This window comes from Gnatocerus cornutus, unplaced genomic scaffold (assembly GCF_029298725.1).
Source record: "Gnatocerus cornutus isolate USDA-ARS CGAHR unplaced genomic scaffold, icGnaCorn1.1 ctg00000023.1, whole genome shotgun sequence".
Classification (NCBI taxonomy): domain Eukaryota; kingdom Metazoa; phylum Arthropoda; class Insecta; order Coleoptera; family Tenebrionidae; genus Gnatocerus; species Gnatocerus cornutus.
Genome location: NW_028275375.1, coordinates 396949 through 421043, shown reverse-complemented (window position 1 = coordinate 421043; position 24095 = coordinate 396949). Strand labels below are relative to the sequence as shown.

Sequence of the window (24095 nt, the reverse complement as noted above, 5' to 3'; positions counted from 1 at the left end):
TACTCATAATAAATTTAAGCAACAACGCTGGAATTTAAGTAATTGTAGACTCTGTTTACCGGAGTATCATTAGCGGATTTTGCAACGACGGAATTGTCATTTTATTCTCACATTTGGAGTGAATTTTCAAATTGTGTCGTGCTAATCACCTCTCTGATTGTCAACACAGTAATAAGTTTCAATTCGTAATTGCAGTAAAGAGCGGAAAATATGCGACCGAATTTATAAAAACGCGATAATTGAAATAACGACACATGGGAAAAACTCATCACGGTTTATAAAAAGTGCATTGAATTGGATTTTTTCAAGTTTCAACGTGAGGAACAATTGTATTAAGCCATACTTATTTCTGTTAGTCCGTTCTCACTTTTTGAAGCGAGCAAAACGCCAAGATTTTTGTACTGAGTTTCCACAAAACTGCGGATTTCGCCCCCATTTTCTGGTGGGTAATTAATAATTATCTACATATATTAAATTTCGTATTTTACCAGTTTTAGGAATTTTTGAATGAAATTTGGGGGCATTACTGTCCTTTACACGTGTATTTAGTCTGCCAAATTTCAAAATGTTAGAACCAGAAACAGATGTTTTAGAATTTTTTTATTTCAAGAGGAACCAAAATTTTCCAGTATTTTATCTTAAAATTCGTATTTTCGCTAATTTTTGAAAAATAAGATTGAAACTTGGAGGCGTTACTACTTTTCGCCCGCCTATTTAGTCTAATTAATTTCCAAATTTTAGAACCAAAAACCGCTTTTCTAATTTTTTTTTATTTTAGGACGAACTAAAAATTTTTAATATTCAATATTAAAATCCGTATTTTCGCTAATTTTAGGAATTTAAAACTCAAATTAGGAAACATTATTGCTCTTAACATAATTGGTGTGCCAAATTTTAAAATTGTAGAACCAGAAATCGCTTTTTTAGAATTTTTTATTTTAGGACGAACTAAAAATTTACAATATTCTATATTAAAATTTGTATTTTCGCTAGTTTTGGGAATTTAAGAATCAAATTCGGAGGCATTACTACCCTTAACAAGCTTATTACTTTAGCCAAATTTCGAATTTTTCGAACCAGAAACAATTTTTTTATCAATTTTTTATTTTGGAACGAAACAAAATTTTCCAATATTTTAAATTAAAATTCATATTATTCCCGGTTTTAGAAATTTAAGAATAAATTTTGGAGGCATTACTCCTGTTGCGAGGCTTATTAACGCTGCCAAATTTCAAAATTTTATAACAAGAAACAATTTTTTTGAAAATTTTTTATTATTGATAAACTGAAAATTTTTAATATTTCGTCTTAAATTTCGTATTTTCGCTAGTTTTAGGAGAACAAGAATGAAACTTAGAGGGATTACTACTTTTAACACGCGTATTTAGTCTGCCATATTTCAAAATTTTAGAACCAGAAACCGCTTTTTTAGAATTTTTTTATTTTCTAATATTTTATATTAAAATTCGTATTTCCGCCAGTTTTAGGAATTTTGGAATGAAATTTGGAGGTATTACTACTTTTGACATGCCTATTAGCTACATTAAATTTTAAAATTTTAGAACAAAAAACAAATTTTTTGTATTTTTTTTATTTAGGGATCAACTAAAAGTTTCATTTGTCAAACATCAAAATCCCCAACCCGGAAGAATATAAAACAACAAACAGCAAAATTAGACAGAGATTGAGTACTTTGAGGTTATACAACCACCGTTCAAATCATTATCTTCGTAGAGCGGCGGCATTTTTTAATTTTATTGAATTTGGTGCGATTTGCGTCAGTGAAGATGAAAATTTTACGAGCTCTCGAGCAGTTTGTACTGTCAGGCGCTAAATAAACGTAAAATTTTCAGACGATGCTTGTTAATTCGTTTTTCCAAAATTTCCAAATTTAGATTATTCAGCTTGAATTAAATATTTTATAAAGTCGAAACTGACAATTTGAAAATAACTCTTTTCTGCATCAATTAAGGCGTCAAATAGAATTTCCCTGAATCGATAAATTCAAGCAAGTCTCTCATTAATGAAATCTATTTTGCAGTGTTCGGTTTCGCTAATTCCGCAAATTACAGTCCGCGAAATGTGTATTTATGTAAATTCCGCGTTTTCACTTAACTCTTTCTAACACGCCGAGTGTGCACCATTGCCATTAAACATGGCAGCAGTGAAGATAGCGCATCCCTAATGAAAAATCGAAACCGTAATAAGTTTCGTATCGACAAGGGAAACAACCGATACTTGGGGGACACGAAATGGCTCGTTAATTAAATGCGACGATGAATACCATTTTTCACTTTATTATTCTAAATTCGACGAATCAAGAGCTTTATAATGAAAGACGCGAAAAATTCCACGACGAAATAAATTCAATTCACACGTTGGCATTTTCCTCCCCAATCGGGAAATTTTCGTGTCAACTTTCCAGTGGCGTTCTGTTTGATTTCGTACAAACATGCGCGCTCTTCGGAGACCTCGCTCCTTGAGATGGGAAAAAAAAACGAATACGGACCTGAACTGAAACACACTCAGGATCGGGATGGCTCAAAGCGACTCGGCTTCAAAGTAGTCAGGGACTGAAATAACATTTAAAACTTTGCAAAGATGAGAGAGGTGGAGGTTATGCATGTGAAGCAAAGAGACTTGTGGGGGTTTGTTTACTAATTTTGAGAGCGTATAAAGAGGCAAAATAAATTAGAAATGGAGATACAGAAGAAAATACAGATACAGAAATGGTGTTGGCTTGTCATCAAAATTCAGTGCGCGCTTTATATTTTAACCAAGTTCATCAATTGTTGAATTTATCTGATATTTTATACTAAAATTCGAATTTTCGCTAATTTTAAGAATCTAAGAATGAAATTTGGAGGTATTACTACCTATGACACGCTTATTAACTCCGCCAAATTTCAAAATTTTAAAACGAGAAACAAAGTTTTTAGAATTTTTTTATTATAGGACAATCCAAAATTTTGTATTAAAATTTGTATTTTTGCTAGTTTTAAGAATTTAGGAAATAAATTTAGAGGCCCTACTACTTTTGACACGCTTATTAACACCGCCAAATTTCAAAATTCTAGAACAAAAAACAAATTTTTTAGATTAGATTAGATTTTTTTTTATTTTACGACGATCCAAAATTTTCCAATATTTTATATTAAAATTAGCATTTCGCCAGCTTTAGAAATATAAAAATGAAATTTGGCGGCATTACTACTTTTGACAAGCTTATTAAATGCCAAGTTCTAAAATTATAGAACGAGAAATAATTTTTTTAGAAATTTTTTATTTTGGAACGAACAAAAATTTTACAATAATTTAAATTAAAATTCGTATTTTCGCCAGTTTTAGAAATTTTAGAATGAAAATTGGGGAAATTACTACTTTTGACACGCCTATTCCCTCCGCCAAATTTCAAAAATTTAGAACAAAAAACATTTTTTTAATTTTATTTTAGGAAAGTCCAAATTTTCCAATATTTTATATTAAATTCGTATTTTTGCCAGTTTTAGGAATTTTATAATGAAATTTGGAGGCATTACTTCTTTAGACACGCCTATTAACGTCGCTAAATTTCAATATTTTAGAACAAGAAACAAATTTTTTAGAATTTTTTTTATTTTAAAACGATCTAAAATTTTACCATATTTTATATTAAAATTCGTAATTTCGCTAGCTTTAGAAATATAAAAATGAAATTTGGAGGCATTACTGCATTTGACAAGCTTATTAAATGCCAAGTTCTAAAATTATAGAACGAGAAATAATTTTTTTAGAAATTTTTTATTTTGGAACGAACAAAAATTTTCCAATAATTTAAATTAAAATTCGTATTTTCGCCAGTTTTAGAAATTTTAGAATGAAAATTGGGGAAATTACTACTTTTGACACGCCTATTCCCTCCGCCAAATTTCAAAAATTTAGAACAAAAAACATTTTTTTAATTTTATTTTAGGAAAGTCCAAATTTTCCAATATTTTATATTAAATTCGTATTTTTGCCAGTTTTAGGAATTTTATAATGAAATTTGGAGGCATTACTTCTTTAGACACGCCTATTAACGTCGCTAAATTTCAATATTTTAGAACAAGAAACAAATTTTTTAGAATTTTTTTTATTTTAAAACGATCTAAAATTTTACCATATTTTATATTAAAATTCGTAATTTCGCTAGCTTTAGAAATATAAAAATGAAATTTGGAGGCATTACTGCATTTGACAAGCTTATTAAATGCCAAGTTCTAAAATTATAGAACGAGAAATAATTTTTTTAGAAATTTTTTATTTTGGAACGAACAAAAATTTTCCAATAATTTAAATTAAAATTCGTATTTTCGCCAGTTTTAGAAATTTTAGAATGAAAATTGGGGAAATTACTACTTTTGACACGCCTATTCCCTCCGCCAAATTTCAAAAATTTAGAACAAAAAACATTTTTTTAATTTTATTTTAGGAAAGTCCAAATTTTCCAATATTTTATATTAAATTCGTATTTTTGCCAGTTTTAGGAATTTTATAATGAAATTTGGAGGCATTACTTCTTTAGACACGCCTATTAACGTCGCTAAATTTCAATATTTTAGAACAAGAAACAAATTTTTTAGAATTTTTTTTATTTTAAAACGATCTAAAATTTTACCATATTTTATATTAAAATTCGTAATTTCGCTAGCTTTAGAAATATAAAAATGAAATTTGGAGGCATTACTGCATTTGACAAGCTTATTAAATGCCAAGTTCTAAAATTATAGAACGAGAAATAATTTTTTTAGAAATTTTTTATTTTGGAACGAACAAAAATTTTCCAATAATTTAAATTAAAATTCGTATTTTCGCCAGTTTTAGAAATTTTAGAATGAAAATTGGGGAAATTACTACTTTTGACACGCCTATTCCCTCCGCCAAATTTCAAAAATTTAGAACAAAAAACATTTTTTTAATTTTATTTTAGGAAAGTCCAAATTTTCCAATATTTTATATTAAATTCGTATTTTTGCCAGTTTTAGGAATTTTATAATGAAATTTGGAGGCATTACTTCTTTAGACACGCCTATTAACGTCGCTAAATTTCAATATTTTAGAACAAGAAACAAATTTTTTAGAATTTTTTTTATTTTAGAACGATCTAAAATTTTACCATATTTTATATTAAAATTCGTAATTTCGCTAGCTTTAGAAATATAAAAATGAAATTTGGAGGCATTACTGCATTTGACAAGCTTATTAAATGCCAAGTTCTAAAATTATAGAACGAGAAATAATTTTTTTAGAAATTTTTTATTTTGGAACGAACAAAAATTTTACAATAATTTAAATTAAAATTCGTATTTTCGCCAGTTTTAGAAATTTTAGAATGAAAATTGGGGAAATTACTACTTTTGACACGCCTATTCCCTCCGCCAAATTTCAAAAATTTAGAACAAAAAACATTTTTTTAATTTTATTTTAGGAAAGTCCAAATTTTCCAATATTTTATATTAAATTCGTATTTTTGCCAGTTTTAGGAATTTTATAATGAAATTTGGAGGCATTACTTCTTTAGACACGCCTATTAACGTCGCTAAATTTCAATAATTTAGAACAAGAAACACATTTTTTAAATTTTTTTTTTTATTTCAGAACAATCTAAAATTTTACCATATTTTATAATAAAATTCGTAATTTCGCTAGCTTTAGAAATATAAAAATGAAATTTGGAGGCATTACTGCTATTGACAAGCTTATTAAATGCCAAGTTCTAAAATTATAGAACGAGAAATAATTTTTTAAGAAATTTTTTATTTTAGAACGAACCAAAATTTTTCAATAATTTAATGTAAATTTCGTATTTTCGCCAGTTTTAGGAATTTTAGATTGAAATTTGAAGACATAACTACTTTTGACACGCTTATCAATGCCGCCAAATTTGAAAATTTTAGAACAAGAAACACAATTTTTGGAATTTTTTTATTTTAGAACAAACTAAAATTTTCCAATATTTTAAATTAAAACTTGTATTTTCGAAAGTTTTAGGAATTTTAAAATGAAATTTGGGTGTATTACTAATTTTGACACGCCTATTAACTCCTCTAAATTTCAAAATTTTGAAACAAGAAACAAAATTTTTCAAAATGTTTTTATTTTAGGACAATCCAAATTTTCCAATGTTTTATTTTAAAATTCGTATTTTTGCCAGTTTTAGGAATTTTAAAACGAAATTTAAAGGCATTACTACTTTTGACACGCCTATTAACTCCTTTAAATTTCAAAATTTTAGAACATGAAACAAATTTAAAAAAAAATTATTTTAGGACAATCGAAATTTTCCAATATTTTATGTTAAAATTCCTAATTTTGCCAGTTTTAGGAATATAAAAAGAAATTCGGAGGCATTACTACTTTTGACAAGCTTATTAAATGAAGTTTTAAAATTTTAGAACAAGAAACAATGAAGCTTGACAATTGAATTTTTGAAGTCAACCAGAAAGTCATCAAAATTCAGCGCACGCTTTATATTTTAACCAAGTTCATCCAATTGTAGAATTTATCCGATAATGCAATAATTTAAATTTATTTTGTGTAATTTTCAGGAATCCCATTTCCTCGTTGTAAATTCGTTTAATTGCTGTACTTTTCGGACGATGAAAACGCAAAGGTACCGCCATTAATTCAGTGTTTCAGTGTCCGCAACGTTGTATTGAAAGGGCTCGAACCTGTTGGCTGGCCATTAACTTGTCTAATCTGACCATAAGGGAGTCACATAATGGAATAATCTTGTTCTGGTTTTGGTGTGAGCGATGCGCGTCATGTGTAATTTGCGATATTTAATATTTAAAACGGCGTGTTAAACTCGAAACTAATTAAGAAAAGTATTCATTTAATTGCTTTCTGTGCGCAATAATATCTCGTCTTTGGGAGTTTCATCGCTGGCCGCGTTAAATTAATGGAATTGTCGACGGTTCTGGCTGTGAAATCTCTCGCGAAGGCTTATCGGCCACTAGAGACCCGGATGAGCCGATAATATTATAGAGCTTTGCTCATTATGCTCTCTCCTTCCTATTTCTTATCGACTGACTGCGCCAACCGATAAATAATATCCATTAGAAATCGATCGCGGCGCTTTTTACACCCTTAATCAATTCTCATCATAATTACGCCGAATGTGTTTGTGGGCGCCCACTTGGAAATTGTTTAGACAATTTAATTTCGTTTCTTCAAACTCTCTTCCTTGTTCAATACCAACTGTTCATTAAAAAGGAATTAAAAGATCGATCTGGCTAGTCTGAAGCCAATTTCGCAGATTTCTCCAGGCGAAATCCCGAAATCTAGGCCAGCCGTTCGTTCGAAACTATTAACAATCCTGTCATTTAAATAAATATTTGTGAAAGAAAATTCCTCGCATGTTTAGGATGGCAGAGCCACATCGGGGACTGCGGGCAAAACAAATACAAAAATGTCTTCGGCAGGCCTTCTAATTGATTTTCTTCTTTGTTAAGATAGTTTCTTTTTTCCTACGTAAATTAACTCGGGTTAAACACTTGCCAACAATAAAACTTTTCGAGATGCTTTCAAAGCGTTTATTTACGAAGGTGTGTGTGGGTTTTACGTCCTTAAAATAGGTGCGATAGGTGCCATGATTACTGATGAAAACATCCCCAGCATCGATCCGACGCCTCAAAGGCACAACTTTGCTCTTCAAGAAGCAGGATTACGTACAGGGACGGACTCGGTGATGATCAGGCGCTTTGAGGCCACCATTTTTTCGTACAATTACATGTTTGTTTTAGCAGTGATTGAGCGCTTGCATCTTTCGGCACCTATTTTTCACGAGATTCCCTTAACAGACCTGTCATCTCAAAACCGATCCGACAGTTACTTTAAATTGGATAGAAAAATTGATGGCCACACCAAATTAAATGGTTCGTATGAAAACGCTTGTTCAAGACAAGACAGTTGAGGGCCATCTGAGGGAGATATTGCGGATATTTATTTTAATTAATAACATTTAAGTAATTTAATTGAATAAGCTTCAGAACGGACTATAGAAGTCGCCGGGAAAGTTAGTTTTTGATGAACATTTTTTTGATCCTAATATTTGCGTTGCTGTTTGGCGACACCTTTTCTCATAACAAAATGGAGAATGTGATTGGAATCGGATTAAAACCCAAAAAAAGAATTCAATCTATTGGCTGGCGTCGTCCTTATCAAAGTAGTTTTTATAACAAAAAACGCACCCAAGCAACCTACTCGATCGTAACTCTTCGTTCATTGGCCAGATGTTTATATTGGACATATTTCTAAGCTAATTAAGGCGTGTTCAAAGAAAGCTTCATTGGATGGTGTTAATTATTAAATAGACGTAAGTCGAAAAAAATTAATTCTCTTTCTCTATATTCGTACCTTTGTAATGATATTTTTATCACAGACTTGAGGTTATGTCAAAAACAAAAGTTACACTTCGACATGACTTCCTATGGTCTTTTTTTTTCTCCTTCATGGCCTACCTTATATACAAATTTTGGAGATCACATGGTATAAAAACGCACAAAACAAAAGAAGTTAAACTCTGGATTTATTTAGTCCTTACAAAATTCCAATCCGTTGAGAAAAAATAAACAGCTCTAATTTCAAACAAGTTATTACCTCTTACCATTTAGAAGTTACATGAAGCAAATGGAGCGATTAAAAAAAATCTAAAAACTTTGTTTCTCGTTCTAAAATTTTGGAATTTGGTGGAGTCCATAAGCGTGTCAAAAGTAGTAATGTGTCCAAATTTGATTCTTAAATTCCTAAAACTAGCGAAAATATGAATTTTAATGTAAAATAGCGGAAAATTTTAGTTCGTCCCAAAAAAAAAATTTTAAAACACTTGTTTCTGGTTCTACAATTTTGGGATTTGGCAGACAAAATACGCGTGTTAAAATTAATAATTCCTCCAAGTTTGATTCTCATATTTCAAAAATTAGGGAAACTTTGAAATTTAAGATGGAATATTGATCGTTTTCAGCTCATCCCAAAATAAACCATTTCCAAAAATTTGTTTCTTGTTCTAAAATTTTGAAATTTGGCGGAGTTAATAAGCGTGTCAAAAACAGTAATTCCTTCAAATTTGATCTTTAAATTCCTAAAATTAGCAAAATACGAATTTTAATATATAATAATGGAAAATTTTAGTTCGTTCCGAAAGAAAAAATTTCTAAAAAATCTACATATTTCTGGTTCTAAAATTTTGGAATTTGACACAATAAATACGCGTGCTAAAAGTAGTAATGCCTTTAAGATTCATTTAAATAGTCCTAAAATTAGTGAAAATACGAAATTTAAGACGGAATTTGGAAATTTTCTACTCATCCCTAAATAAAAAATTTACAAAAAATTTGTTTCTTGTTCTAAAATTTTGAAATTTGGCGGAGTTAATAAGCGTGTCAAAAACAGTAATTCCTTCAAATTTGATCTTAAATTCCTAAAATTAGCGAAAATACGAATTTTAATATAAAATATTGGAAAAGTTTGGTTCTTAAAATCAAAAATTAAAAAAAAAATTTGATTCTCGTCCTAAAAATTGGGAATTTGACAGTGTGAATAAGTGTGTCAAAAGTAGTAATGCCCCTAAATTTGATTCTTAAATTCCTAAAATTAACGGAAATTCGAATTTTGATATAAAATATTCGAAAATTTTGGATTTTTTTTTGATAAACGTCAAACAGACAGTTATTATTTTAAAACCAGCGGCGTAGTTTGTTTATAATTGTGAAAATATCGTTTTTCTAGCGGCTGCATGTTTGTATTGATCAAAATTCTGATGTTATCGAAAAGTTTTGATTTTCATTTTTCAAACCAAATGGCAGTACGCCACTAATTTCATTGACAAATTACTTAGATTTTCGCAAAATTCAAACTTGGACGAAATAAAAACTGAAAATCCGCGCTGGGTGAAAGGTGTAATATGTCGGCAAAGAAGTCGGATTGAATAAGGAATCGAAAATCAATTAGGTTCCGCGTCCGGTCGAGGTTTGAGTGATTAAAAAGCTCGACCGAGCTTTTTCACAAATGGTTAGTTCTAGCGCACGATATCATGAGATATTGCCCGACGAAGAACACGCCCCCAAACAAGCATGAGCTACTTAATCAAAACGCGAACGAATGGGTAGGCCGGTTAATTTCCGTCGATTGAGATAGGGACTCTCGTTCCGCTTTACAGAAATGCAAACCATCTATGATATATATTGTTTCACCAAATTAAAATTGATGCTCATTCTGTTCCGTCCTGATCATCGTCCGGTTTCAGCACGTTTCATGGCGCGGAACCGCCACGCTATCTCGTCGTTTTGTGATTTGTGATGCGATTGCGGACACATATACCAAAATAACGGGAAACGTGCCGTCACCAATCAAAAGCGACCGAAAACCGCTAAATCGCGAGCGCTAATGCCACCACTTACGATAACTGCAATTAAAGAATCCACCACCACACCGATGCAGAGCCGGAAAAAGCTTTGCGATTTTTTTACGACCCGCACATCCGGACGCACTCGGTTTCATCACCGCTCGAATTTATAATTCAACCATCACGTTAGCGGCGATTTGCGGACAGTTCGTCCCCGGCAAGTGGTCCCCGACTCTTTTGGCCCGGTCAATTCGTCTCCAGTTATTTCGTCCCCTACAAATTTGTATTTGTTTTCCGTAAATGTAAACCGTTTTTTAAGTTTTATTCATTTTATTTATTTTATTTACTTTATTTCAACAATTGTGGCACCCCTAAAATTAGTTTTACGAATTTGCCGTTTTAACAGGTCCATTAGAGTACTCAATTTGGAGTCGTTTATAGGTATCTATAAGAGAACTCAAAGTAGGAAATTTTGTTTTTAAAGTTGACAGAACTAATTAGTCTGGCTGTCACCCGTTTCCTGTCAAGTTCTTGGTCAATTTCACATTACGGATTTTACGATTCGTGTTTAATAAATTGCTGCGTGAATAAAAAATGTATCAATATAATTGAATTGTCCTTTGAGGCCAACAATAATTGTATCTATAAATACAGGGTGATTTTTTTAAAACGGCAGGCGTTGTAGAATTTTTATTTATGAACCGATTTCAAAAATTTAAAAAACAAATTAAATGGTTTTTAATTTACTATAAACTGATGATTTTAAAATTTTTCTAAATGTCTTATTATCTTTTGGACGATACTCAACTTTCTTATTTTAAATTGGAACCCATTTTTTTTTTCATAATTTGGAAGATATTAATTTTCTTGATTCAGAAATGTGTAATATGTTCTACTTTTACCAAAAATATTTAAAAAAATATATTAAAAATGAAAAAATTTAGGCAATAAAAGTTAATAAAATCATAATAATTTTGTTATCAATAATTTCAAAAAAGATTGCCAATCCTTTCTGTTATTTCCTGCTTTTTGACATTACAATAATGATATTGTGTTATTTGACAGCACGCACCTAGATTTTATTAACTTTTATTGCCTAAATTTTTTAATTTTTGATAATTTTTTTAAAAATATTTTTGTAAAAGTAGAAAATACTACATATTTCTGAATCAAGAAATAATTAAACAATTTAAAATAAGAAAGTTGAATATCGCCCAAAAGATACTATGACGATTACAAAAATTCTAAAATCATCAGTTTATAGTAAATTAAAAACCATTTAATTTGTTTTTTAAATTTTTGAAATCGGTTTATAAATAAAAATTTTACAACGCCTGTCGTTTTTAAAAAATCACCCTGTATAATAGATGTGAATACTGGCTGTGAGGTTAGGTTACGTTAAGTCAAAACTCAATGATAGTGAAACTCAATAAATGTCAAATTTTAAATTGAATTTGAAAATCAAGTGGCAAGTCGTGGCTACAAAACCATTACCAATCGTGTAACACGAAAACTCTCAGAATTGGAAAATTAAATTTTTTTATTAAAAAAAGGGTGCAAATTCAAAAAAATAGTACAAGGTGTTTATAAATGTTTCTAGCATCAAGGGTGGCTATGCAATATCAAAAAATTTTGCCGCTTAATACAAATGTGGGTTTCCATTTTTCAACTGACATTTGCAGTTAACCTCAAATATGGAGCAAAGTAAGTTTTGAGAAATAAACTGTTCTAGTTGTGGTTTGAAACCTGAAAATCAAAAACTTGGACATAAAATTGTAACTGAACCGTCATTGACGTAAATAACGTTATAAACAATTTTCTAGATAGTTACATTCACTATGAAAACAAAGCGGCAAAATAGTGTACGACAGGAATTCCAGAGCACCCTTGATTCTAGAAACATTTATAAACACCTTGTATATATGTACAGGGTTCGGCAACACTTGTGTCCACCCCCAAAATCGTCTTTAAATTTAAAGATAAAATTTTGAAAATTGGCATACGCACATAGTTGACAAAGCTCTAAAAGCTGACGCAAAAATTTGTTTTTTATCACCAATAGTTTTGGCGTCGCGACGCCTTAAAAGTGTAATTTTTAGGTAATTGTGAGGGTTTGTGATATCAACCTCTAATTTAATTTTTTTTCAATATAAATGTGTCTAAAATATCTCAGTTGTCATTTTAGATTCAATGCAAATTGTCTTCAAAATTTGAGAAAAAACTGCTGTTTTATCAAGTTAGTTTCCAATTTTATTACGTCAAAATTGGGAACTACGTTTACACCCATCTGTCAACATCTTGTGTCACAAATGACATACATCCTTTGGTTCGCTTTAGATTGTTACAAAACTCTTACTTGGTGAAATTGTCGTCTTGTCTATGTTAATTAATGAATTCTGGTGTCCATAAAGTGCAACATGCCCGTGATAATCAAAATTAACCTTTATAAGAGTGAATGAAGTGACTTGTGAAATTTTGATGTAAACGTAGTAATTTTCAAAATTTTATCTTTAAAATTAAAGACGATTTTAGGGGTGGACACAAGTGTTGCCGGTTGTGTTGCAGTTATCAATTTTAAGTAAAATTATATAACTCACATTCTTCAATTATTATCAAAGATCACACCGGGACGAATTAAACGGGGGGCAAATTGCATTGGGGACGAATTGACCGGGGGACAAATTGGTGAGGGACGAACTGGTCGCATCCCCCAGCAAATGAACGCGGTCGAAACATCAAATAAGAATTTCGCAGTGTCAGATTAGTGTTAAGCAGTGGCCATGTTCGCGGTCGCCTAATGGCAAAGTAGATTAAGCAAAGTTGTGTGTAATTGGACGGACCGCGAAAATTAGTTTAATTCCTTATCACGTGGCGTCCCCACGAGCATACAAGTCTGCATTATTGATAGTCTCCTTTCTACCATGTTGATGGCAACAAACTCTCGAAGTCAATTAGACGTAAATGATAGATCAGCTGTCAGATATTATTAACGGATTGGTTTTGATAAAGCAATTCGCGCTTTGCTGCATAAATTAATTACGGAGGTTATTTAGTGACATAACGAGGTCTGTTGTGACGTGCCGAATCCAACATCTCACCTTGAAAAATTACCGCAGCCGACTATAACTCGGGTGGTTCGTTTAACGACCGGTTTATCTAAAGTTAAATGTCGTGGATATAGGTGGTAGTTACTTTCTAAGAGAAGTATCTAATGCGCTTTGACCCGACTTTGCTGTGTCGAGTTTCAACAAATCCTCGTGGGAGATATTAGTGCGTCTTCTTACAGAAACCAAAACAAGCCCAACTCACTGTCGGATTTCCGAGATCCACGACACAAAAATCGAGCTTTGGGAGATAATGGCTATCGCTGAGGGGTCAAGGTCGCGCGTTGGCTCACCCGGCGAGACTCCGCCAAAGATTTTGATTTTTACATTGTTATAATTCGGGATCGTTTTAATGTCGAGTTAGCAAGCGCGGCTGTGCTTATAACGGGCGTGAAATTAAATTTAAAACAAACTTTAATAGGTTATAGAGTCGGAAACTACAATATTTCACTGGAATGCGATTTTCATTACAAAGGTAATTATAGCGGACATTTAGAGGCCAATTTATCATTTTAACAACTTGAGCATAATCCACAAATGTATAAAACAAGCATTATAATATCCTTTAGTGTGATGAGTTTTTCTTTAATCTCGGGAAGTAGTAAATTCCAGTTGTTTCTTGAAAATTAAATTTTAAACCGTAAGAGGCTCGCTATTTTAAATGTTCTTTACAAGAGTGAAATATAATAAATAGGAATTTTTCGCTGATGATTCCGTCGGCTCGCGAAAAGATAATAAATTATGCGAGACGGCGTTCCGAGTAAAAAATAATTTCGTGTCAGATCCTCGGCCGCGATTATCGAGCTAATTTCCTTGAATTACTTTTAGCCAACTCTAATCCGTATCTATATCTGAATCCTCGCGATTATATTCAAGGAGGGCGCCTTTCAATTTCCTTTGAACTTATTATGTATTTCCTCCCGAAAAATTGCGCCCTTAAAAATATCGATAATGGGATTTGCCGATATTACGATAAATACGTCCGATTAGGCGCAATTTCGCTTTATTTTCCGTGAAAAAAAAGCTCGGGAAGTTGGAGTCGCCTGCTGCGATGTCGCTGAAAATGAACTCTGTATTTCACCGCGGAACACGCCATAAATGTCGTTGCCAGACCGCGATGAAACCGAAAGAATTGAATTAAAACTTAATATTTCTGGTTTACGAGTGTCTTCAATATGCAAGTTCCACCAACTATACTCACGACCGGTAACTTAGTTTAGATGTCTTTTAATTACGAGACGCTGCCGTCGCTTTTACTGCTCCATAATGACGGCTCTAAATTTTCACGGAACGTGCACTTTTATGCACTAGTGAAAAGCGCACTTTTTGGTATCGAACTTTTTGGTCCCCGACAATTCGTCCCGGATGCAATTTGCCCCCAGTTTAATTCATGATCTTTGACAATAATTGAAGAATGTGATTTATATAATTTTACTTAAAATTGACATCTGCAACACAAGGTAGCTATCTATAGAGTGATTTTAAAATAGAGACGAAAAAATAGTTATTTATAATGCATTCACGATCTTTTTAGACCAGAGTAGGCCATGTTTTTTTTTCTTTTTGTTGGCTACAATGACTGACAGGGGTAGTTTTTTTACTGTCACATCTGACATGTGTCTTTTATGCATGCTAGTTTGCCACTTTTCTGATACCGGAAAAATCGTGTGTTTCCTTTTAATCGTGAAAGTAACAGTGTAAAGGCATTATCTTCAAAATATTGCAATAAAATGCCTAAAGTGATTTCGTTTTCGAACCAAATTTGCCTTTAAAAAGTGTTACTTGCAGTTTCGAAAAGATTGGCCTGATTTAAGACTGGAACAAATGATCTGAGGTGTTACAAATATCTTCTTTGTAAGGTACAAAGTCCCGTAGACGTTTGTTTTCAAAATATTTTTAGGTGCGGTGTGCAACCGTTTCCAAAGTTCTGGACACCAAAGATGAAAACTTTTGGCTGATAAGCGGCAACAATTAGAATTTTAAGCCGAAAGAACAACACTTATCAAAATTATTAAGTCTATGAGTTACAAACATAGAGAAGTGAACGATCACAAGACTTTATGTAAACAAAAACAATTTAAATTCTAAATTGCGGCACTTTTTAGTTAACGAAATTCGCCAAAGTTTGGTTTTAGTGTGAGATTCCATAACATAAAACCCTGGGTCAAATGCTAATTCGATCAAATAAACTTTTTTAAGGTTTTATGACTAGAATCAAGACTTGGCAGAAGTGCTTCTTGAGAATGGTAAATTTTTTGCCAATGGAATGTATCAGCAGTAATGTCTTCCATTCTGATTAATATTGCATTTGTTGAAAAATAATTTCAAAGTTTTAGATAAAAATTCTCAATAAAATTCTCAAGTTCTGAATGTTCGGTTCAAACTGGCAACAGAGGAAAAGTTTCAGACACAATGCATAACCAAAAAAATGTGACAACTCCAATCGACAGAACGAATGTCAATTATTTTCAGGAAACTTTATCTCGCAAAGGTTGACTACCAACCAAGTTACTAGATTTCCATGGCTTGCCGCGGTCTAAAAAGATCGTGAATGCATTATACAGTCGCGTGTGGTAACTTACATTTTACAGCGCGAAATCAGTTTGATGCTTTAATGATTGAGCGCTGTAAAATGGTTAACGCACAAGAGTTGTATTAAACTTTTTGGCCGAAAAGTTTTAATTTAAATAATTGGGTTTTTCAAAATTGATGAGAACTGTCACATCTGACATTTATAAATTTCATCATCTGTCAATTCTGTCAATTTTGTAGTTGGTGCACAAAAAGTACACAAGATGGCGCTGTATAAAAAACGTTTTAATATTACTTTAAAAATAGAAATATTGTCTTAATTGAGATAATAATTTAGGTAGATTCCATTTTGGTGAACAATCTTCATTATGGTAAAGTGATTTTAATTTATAAACGCATGTGAAGAGCAGACGATTTGGGCAATTTTTACAGCACGGCGTGTGTAAACGTCCAGGGCGCTTGTAAATCTAGTGTTTCCGAAGATGTCAATTGAATGTTAATTTGACGTTTACAATTCATGAGGCCAAAAAATACATTACAGCTTGTTGTAAATGAAGGAAGTTGGCAGGTTTCGAAAAAAATGAAAGAAATTGATTCCAATTTTTATGCTACGCCAATGATTACTAAGGTTACTAAGGTTACCATGCATAGGTACATTATTAACGAACAAAATGTTCTGGGTTGTTGTTAAGGTTATTTTGTGCATATCAGTAGCGCCGAGTAAGGTCCGGATTTTGGAATTTTTACCTTTACCTTAAAATTAATAAAAATCATCGAAAACGTCTTGTACGCATTTCCGTAAAGCCGTGATTTGTTTTTCGCCACTATTTCAAAATCACCCTGTGTATACATACTAAAAAAATTAAATATAATAAAATTGTCACTGGTAAATAATAGTTATTTGTGTATCAAGACCCAAAAGTGTTTCTTTTTTGGCCGAGCCTTTGTTTAATGGCCGAGAAGCGACAGCCAAGGCCAGAATGAAGGCGAGGGCAAAATGGCACTTTTTGGTCGTGATACACACAAGATTTTTTAGACATCATTAAATTTACAAGTTAATTAATTTTTATTTATGATTTATTGATTTAATATTAATTTATAGTTGGAAATATTTATGAATACTTCAGAAAAAATCTTTTTTTTTTTATTTACATTTGCAGTTTCGACATTAGAAGCTTCACAATTTGTAGATCGGCCAAAAAAGACTTACTTTTAGGCCGCTTTTGAGGCCTAGAAATTCCATTTTCAGTTCACGTCGCCTAAGAAAATATTTATAGAGAAGACTTACAAAAAATAATAAACATGAATTAATAACAATCTGGCTAGAATTAAATAATAATTATTATTGTTTAAGAATATTTTTAATAATTTCCAATGATCGAAAAAAATGTTTTTTTAAGAACAACCATCTGCAAATGAATTTTTAACTTTTAACTCTGTCTATGTCGGCTAAAATAAAAATTACATAAAAGTAGTAAACCCGTAATATATTAAGAAAAACATTTTAATGATCAGATGCAAAGAACGTCTAAAAAATAACTTTGAATGCGCGCATTAGTTTCCTGCAATACAGTAGAACCTCGATTATCGGGAGCGGATTATCCGTGCAAGTGTGTTCGTTCGATTATCCGTGTATTACAGAAAACACACTAATCGAAGACGGTTCGAAGTAGTTCGTACTCTTGCTTCCAATCTTGGAAAATTTAAAATTTGGAATTTCAGTAACAGTTGGTGTAGTTTAATGAGATTTAAGTCCGTGTAGAGAGCAAAAACAGAATTATGAGTTAAAATTTTTGTCTTTGAGTAGTAATGTTCGCATACTTTAAAAAAATGCTTGAAATAAATATTTTTTCAATGAAAACCTTCATAATTCAGGAAACTAAAAACTCAAGTGGCGAAGAAAATTTTGGGACCAAAAAAATAATAAATGAAAGTACTAGATTTTTTAACTACAAAATAGTATGTCTGATAAGAGTTGAGTTTTAATTTCGTTCAATTTTTAAAATTGTTATTATTAAGATGTTGATACATTTTGTTAAAGTTTTTATACATATAGTTTAAGTTAAAAAAACGTTCCAAATAATTCTGTTTGCTTATTAAACGCATGTTTATTTAACAACTCGATTATCCGTGCTGGGTTTGGTCCCGAGAAGCACGGATAATCGAGGTTGCACTGTATTAATAAAATAAATGCTGGTTGTTTAAACTCTCACGGATGACAAAAAATAAATTATTATTATTAACGACAATTTTTTGGGGTTGCCAGACGCTAGGCAGATAATAAATTATGAAAAACAGATTACATTTTCATTGTATGTGACCGCAAATACGTGCAGTTGATGCTCTTATTATTATTACATCGCATGTAAACACAGGTTTCAGAGACAAATTCTCGGGGGACAAATTTTCAAGTGGACGAAATAACTGGGGACGAATTAATCGGGACAAACTGTCGGGGACGAAGTCATTTTAGTTTTTGGCGTCATTGACTGATTTAGGGACATTTCATCACCCGGGAAATCGTTTGGTATTCATGACGTACGCAGATATGTCGTCCAGTTTTGGATTCAGCGCGAAATTCTGCGCAAAATGAGCACCAACAATATTCCCCTAATTGAAAGCCGACAATTGACATTTGTGCAGTGATGCCAACCAGCGAAATAAAGCCAAGTATTAGCATGAAAAATGGTGGAGTAACTTGTAACCCAGAGCGCGTGACGTTTTTATACTCTTCGAGATTGAGTAAATATGTTGTGTAAAGTCGGCAAAGTATCAGCAAGTTTCCCGTCCGGCGCCTTAAATTGGTTGAGGCCTCGGGGCTGTTTTAGTGGCTCTAAAATGATTTGATGACAGGTCAGTTCCGAAAGCAAAGCACCAAGGGACCCCGTCTAATTTATATGAAAATTCGGCTCTGTTAATTCCGTGCGGAGAAGAATCAAAAAACATTTCATCGTTTGAGATCAGTCAGTGAGTTTTGCGGCGCATTTTAATGGGGCGTAAATAGAGAGGTGGTTGGTGTAAGATCTGAAGAAGCGTCAGCATTCCGCGCGAACAAGTTCCAGTTTTCCTGTCTGTGTGTGTTATGTCGGTTGGTGTTATGAAAATACGTTTTAACTTCAAAGCGATGTCGAGCTCGAGTGATCTGCGGATCAAGTCTGAGCGAAGAGCAATTTGTGCATGCAGATTTCCTCCGCGGACCGCACAAAGTGGAAATCACCCGAGACGTGTGAATGTGTATCCGCCACAGGATAACGGATATCTTCGGCCGTCTTCCTGCGCCCTCTAAATACATCAGCAGGGCCGCTTTATACCCTCGTAAAATATACAAATTCGAGCTATCTCAAGCGGCTCTCTCAAATCTCGAAATCCCTTGTCAGACCGAATGAGCCACCCATAAAGCGAGGTTCACACACCGCGACAATTATTACTGTCATTCAATGCCCGATAGTAGCACTTGCTAATGACGGTAATGGCGGTTTTAATGGGGCATTACTGACAATGAAATACGTTATATTCTGAGCCGTTTTAGTAATTGGCAGACATAAACCGGTTTTTATTAAGCCAACTTCGACAACAATGTCCAGGCGGGCTTTTCAGTCGGCTGACCCCCACACGTGAGCTATAAAAACATCCCTTAAAGACAGCGAACTGAAGAATAAGAACAAGAAAATAACAACATGGACAGACATTTTAATATTAAAGAATAGTCGCTTACTCTCGAGTTACGTACTACACTTTTTATACGATTGCGATCGAAAATAACAAAATAAACATACATACGAATGAAATTGAAAATTTTAAAATTTCTAAAATTGGTCTCTCTAACTCGATAATTTTAAAATTTGGCACAATTCATAAACACATACAAAAACCAATCTCTCCAAATTTCGTGACTCTAAGACTAAAGTTGCCGAAATTACGAATTTTTATAAAAAATATTGAAAGTTTTCAGTTCCTTCTAAAAATAAAATTTTCTAAAATTGGTATCTCTCACTCAATAATTTTAAAATTTGGCACAATTCATGACCACGTCCACAATACCAATCTCTCCAAATTTCATGACACTAGGACTAAAATTGCCAAAATTACGAATTTTTATGAAAAATATTAAAAGTTTTCAGTTCCTTCTAAAAATAAAAATTTCTAAAATTGGTATCTCTTACTCGATAATTTTAAAATTTGGCACAATTCATAAACACATTTAAAGGACCAATCTCTCCAAATTTCGTGATTCTAAGACTAAAATTGCCAAAATTACGAATTTTTATGAAAAATATTAATAGTTTTCAGTTCCTTCTAAAAATAAAATTTTTTAAAATTGGTATCTCTCACTCGATAATTTTAAAATTTGGCACAATTCATGAACACGTTTGAGAGACCAATCTCCCCAAATTTCGTGACTCTAAGACTAAAATTGTCGAAATTGCAATTTTTTATAATAAATATTGAAAATTTTCAGTTCTTTCTAAAAATAAAAATTTCTAAAATTGGTAATTCTGACTCGATAATTTTGAGATTTGGTACAATTCATGACCACCTTTACAATACCAATCTCTCCAAATTTCATGATTCTAAGACTAAAATTGCCAAAATTACGAATTTTTATGAAAAATATTAATAGTTTTCAGTTCCTTCTAAAAATAAAATTTTCTAAAATTGGTATCTCTCACTCGATAATTTTAAAATTTGGCACAATTTATGAACACGTTTGAGAGACCAATCTTTCCAAATTTCGTGACTCTAAGACTAAAATTGTCGAAATTACAAATTTTTATAAAAAATATTGAAAATTTTCAGTTCTGTCTAAAAATAAAAATTTCTAAAATTGGTATCTCTCACTCCATCATTTTGAGATTTGGCATAATTTATGAACACGTCCGGAAAACCAATCTCTCCAAATTTCATGACTCTAGGACTCAAATTTTCAAAATTACAAATTTTGATAAAAAATATTAAAAATTTTCAGTTCTCTCTAAAAATAAAAATTTCTAAAGTTGGTATCTCTGACTCGATAATTTTGAGATGTGGCACAATTCATGACCACGTCAACAATACCAATCTCTCCAAATTTCATGACATTACGACTAAAATTGCCGAAATTACAATATTTTTATGAAAAATATTAAAAGATTTCAGTTCCTTCTAAAAATAAAATTTTCTAAAATTGGTATCTCTCACTCGATAATTTTAAAATTTGGCACAATTTATAAACACGTTTGAGAGACCAATCTCTCCAAATTTCGTGACTCTAAGACTAAAATTGTCGAAATTGCAATTTTTTATAAAAAATATTGAAAATTTTCAGTTCTTTCTAAAAATAAAAATTTCTAAAATTGGTAATTCTGACTCGATAATTTTGAGATTTGGTACAATTCATGACCACCTTTACAATACCAATCTCTCCAAATTTCATGACACTAGGACTAAAATTGCCGAAATTACGAATTTTTATGAAAAATATTAAAAGTTTTCAGTTCCTTCTAAAAATAAAATTTTCTAAAATTGGTATCTCTCACTCGATAATTTTAAAATTTGGCACAATGTATGAACACGTTTGAGAGACCAATCTCTCCAAATTTCGTGACTCTAAGACTAAAATTGTCGAAATTGCAATTTTTTTTAAATATTGAAAATTTTGAATTTCTTCTAAAAATAAAAATTTTTAAAATTACTTTCTCTTACTCGTTAATTTTGAGATTTGGCACAATTTATGACCACAAACTGCGCAACGCGAAAAACCGTTGACATTTTTGTCACTAGATCTATACCAACCCACAAATTTAACACAAACAAAGGTACTAGAAATGGGATTTTTAAATCGAATTAATTTCAGACAATTTTTCTTTTAAACATCTTTTTGGAACTATCCAAATTGAATTACGACCTAAATTATGGATACTTAGTCGATTTAAATTACTGAGGTTGGCGAAAACAATACACCCTAAACGTAAGTTGGCGAGAGTGGTAACTAACTAAATGCGCAGTTGACATTTGTAGTGTAAAAAATTCGACAGAAATTTTACTTTGTTCAAGAAACGAGCAAGAATTTGGTAATTTTGACTTGACGAATTATCAACCGGACCCTCAACTTTGCCCTTAGGTAAGTGATAACCTCAAAGTACAGTCCCAAAGAGAATTTGATTGCCAGGTACCCTCATAGATGCGAGTTCAAATGCGTGAAGAACAGTTTCGATGAGGAGCAGAAAACCGGAATTTAATCTCATAAAAGTATGACAAGCTTGATATGTAACTGCGCCGATCAAATTTAATAACCGTCGAAAAAGGGCGTTTAGATTAAAAATGTCACAGTGGGCATTTCATTAGGACGTCGGATCTCTTGTTAGCTCCGTAGCACTTGGGTCGAGTGATTTATTTAGCAGCGACTGCACAGTCCGGCATCAGGATTATAGCTTCTTTGCGCAAATCTATAATCAACTCCGGCAATCATCTTATCTCCGGTTAAATCCCCTTCGTACATCACGGACACTAGCGTCATTATTTCGCCCAATTTCATTTAATTTCATTAGATATTTCTTCAATCTGCTTCCACTATCAATGTTGCGACTTGACCTCTGCAATCTAATTTCTTTGCTTCTATCGTTCGTTGCTTTTGGATTTCGCGCACGTTTGGTTAGACAGGACATTATAGCCAAAACAGGAGGTGTTTTGATTCCAACGAGTTAATCAGTGCTACCAACACACGGTCACTTTTATTCGTTTTCTGAGTTAATTAATTAAGGAGCGACTCGTGTCGCGTTTACGTATTCGCCTCCATGACAGTTTCTGCATATAAAACATATTAAATTAAACTCTTTGTCACAAATATTTCTCGAGATGAAATTCGCGGCATTCATTGTCAAAGTTAATTGCATTCGGAGCCGATAATATCTTCTATAATGTGAAATCTTAGGTTTCTCCATTTCCAAATAAATTAAATTTAATCTTAAAACCTGTTACCAACTTTTCGTTCTATCAAAAATAAAACGTTGAATTTTAACCACTTCAAGCCGGAGAATTCCCGACTTGACGGCTCACTGTCAAGTTACACATCGCTTTTACATAAAAATGAAATATAAATACTTCCAGCATTTGAATAACAAAGCGTAATGAAGTGGAGAATGCGAATCCACCTGCTGGTTTTTTATTTCAATAAATCACGCTCTGTCAAATTATCACTCGTGTGGGCCACTCAAACACGTCCGTTCTTTGTCAAATACATTTTGACCTATTTATGAAGAATGGCGGTTCGATAGTTTTGTGTAGAAATGCAGGTGGTGATGGCTTCGCAACTACGTAAATAAAAATGCTCGGGGAAATCATGTTCGCGTTTATATTTACCATTTAAATCATTCAAATGAAAAATATTCCTTCCAAAGAATAAAGAGAAATCGCTGGAAAAATATCTAATAAACACTTTGATATGGGTGCCCCGACAGGTCCCTCGTCTTCGCAGCGTCTGGACCGGCTGAATTACCCATTTTCTTGTTTAATATTGAAATTCGCCCCTTTTCGGACCTCCATTGCTGCACGAAGAAGGCAGAATTTTGTCCGACTCCAGCTCGTTAATGTTTCCCTCGACGAGAAAGGTCCATTTTCAGTTTAATTAGAGTGCATGATGCGTTTAATGCACAAACTAAGTAGTTGTAGGTTTAAATATTTGATCTAGTTTGTACGGGAACCATTGTTTTGTTAGGGGCGGCGAGTGCAAACCGAAGTGCCGGGTCAGTTCCCGAGGGATTTGGAGTCGTTACTATCGGGGAATTCCATTACACTCACTCGTGCACAATCTAGCGGTCACTGCGAATCAAGAACTTCTCCTAACTTTGATTGAATGTGAATTGGTCGGGAATCAATCACTAACATCATATTCTCTTATTCAGTTATTTGATACATGCGAGTAACTTTTTCTTATTCACTTTCAAAACTACGAGATTAACGGGCGAGTTAAGTCGCAATGGCAGATTTGCAATTTTCTGTTATTTCGTGTAGCTATGGACTATAAAGAAGAACGCACTGTTTAATATTTCCATTAATTTAAGTCCATTATAACTGGACATAAATAAACCTCCATTTATTTTGTTAATGACCCACAATGA

At 32.4% G+C, this 24095-nt stretch overlaps 1 protein-coding gene across 1 annotated transcript in view; it reads right to left on the bottom strand.

The window, feature by feature from the left end:
- The window catches only part of LOC148166169 (carbonic anhydrase-related protein 10-like), a 159639-nt gene that overhangs the window by 132341 nt on the left and 3203 nt on the right, over nucleotides 1-24095 (bottom strand). The gene's annotated exons all lie outside the window — the stretch shown is intronic.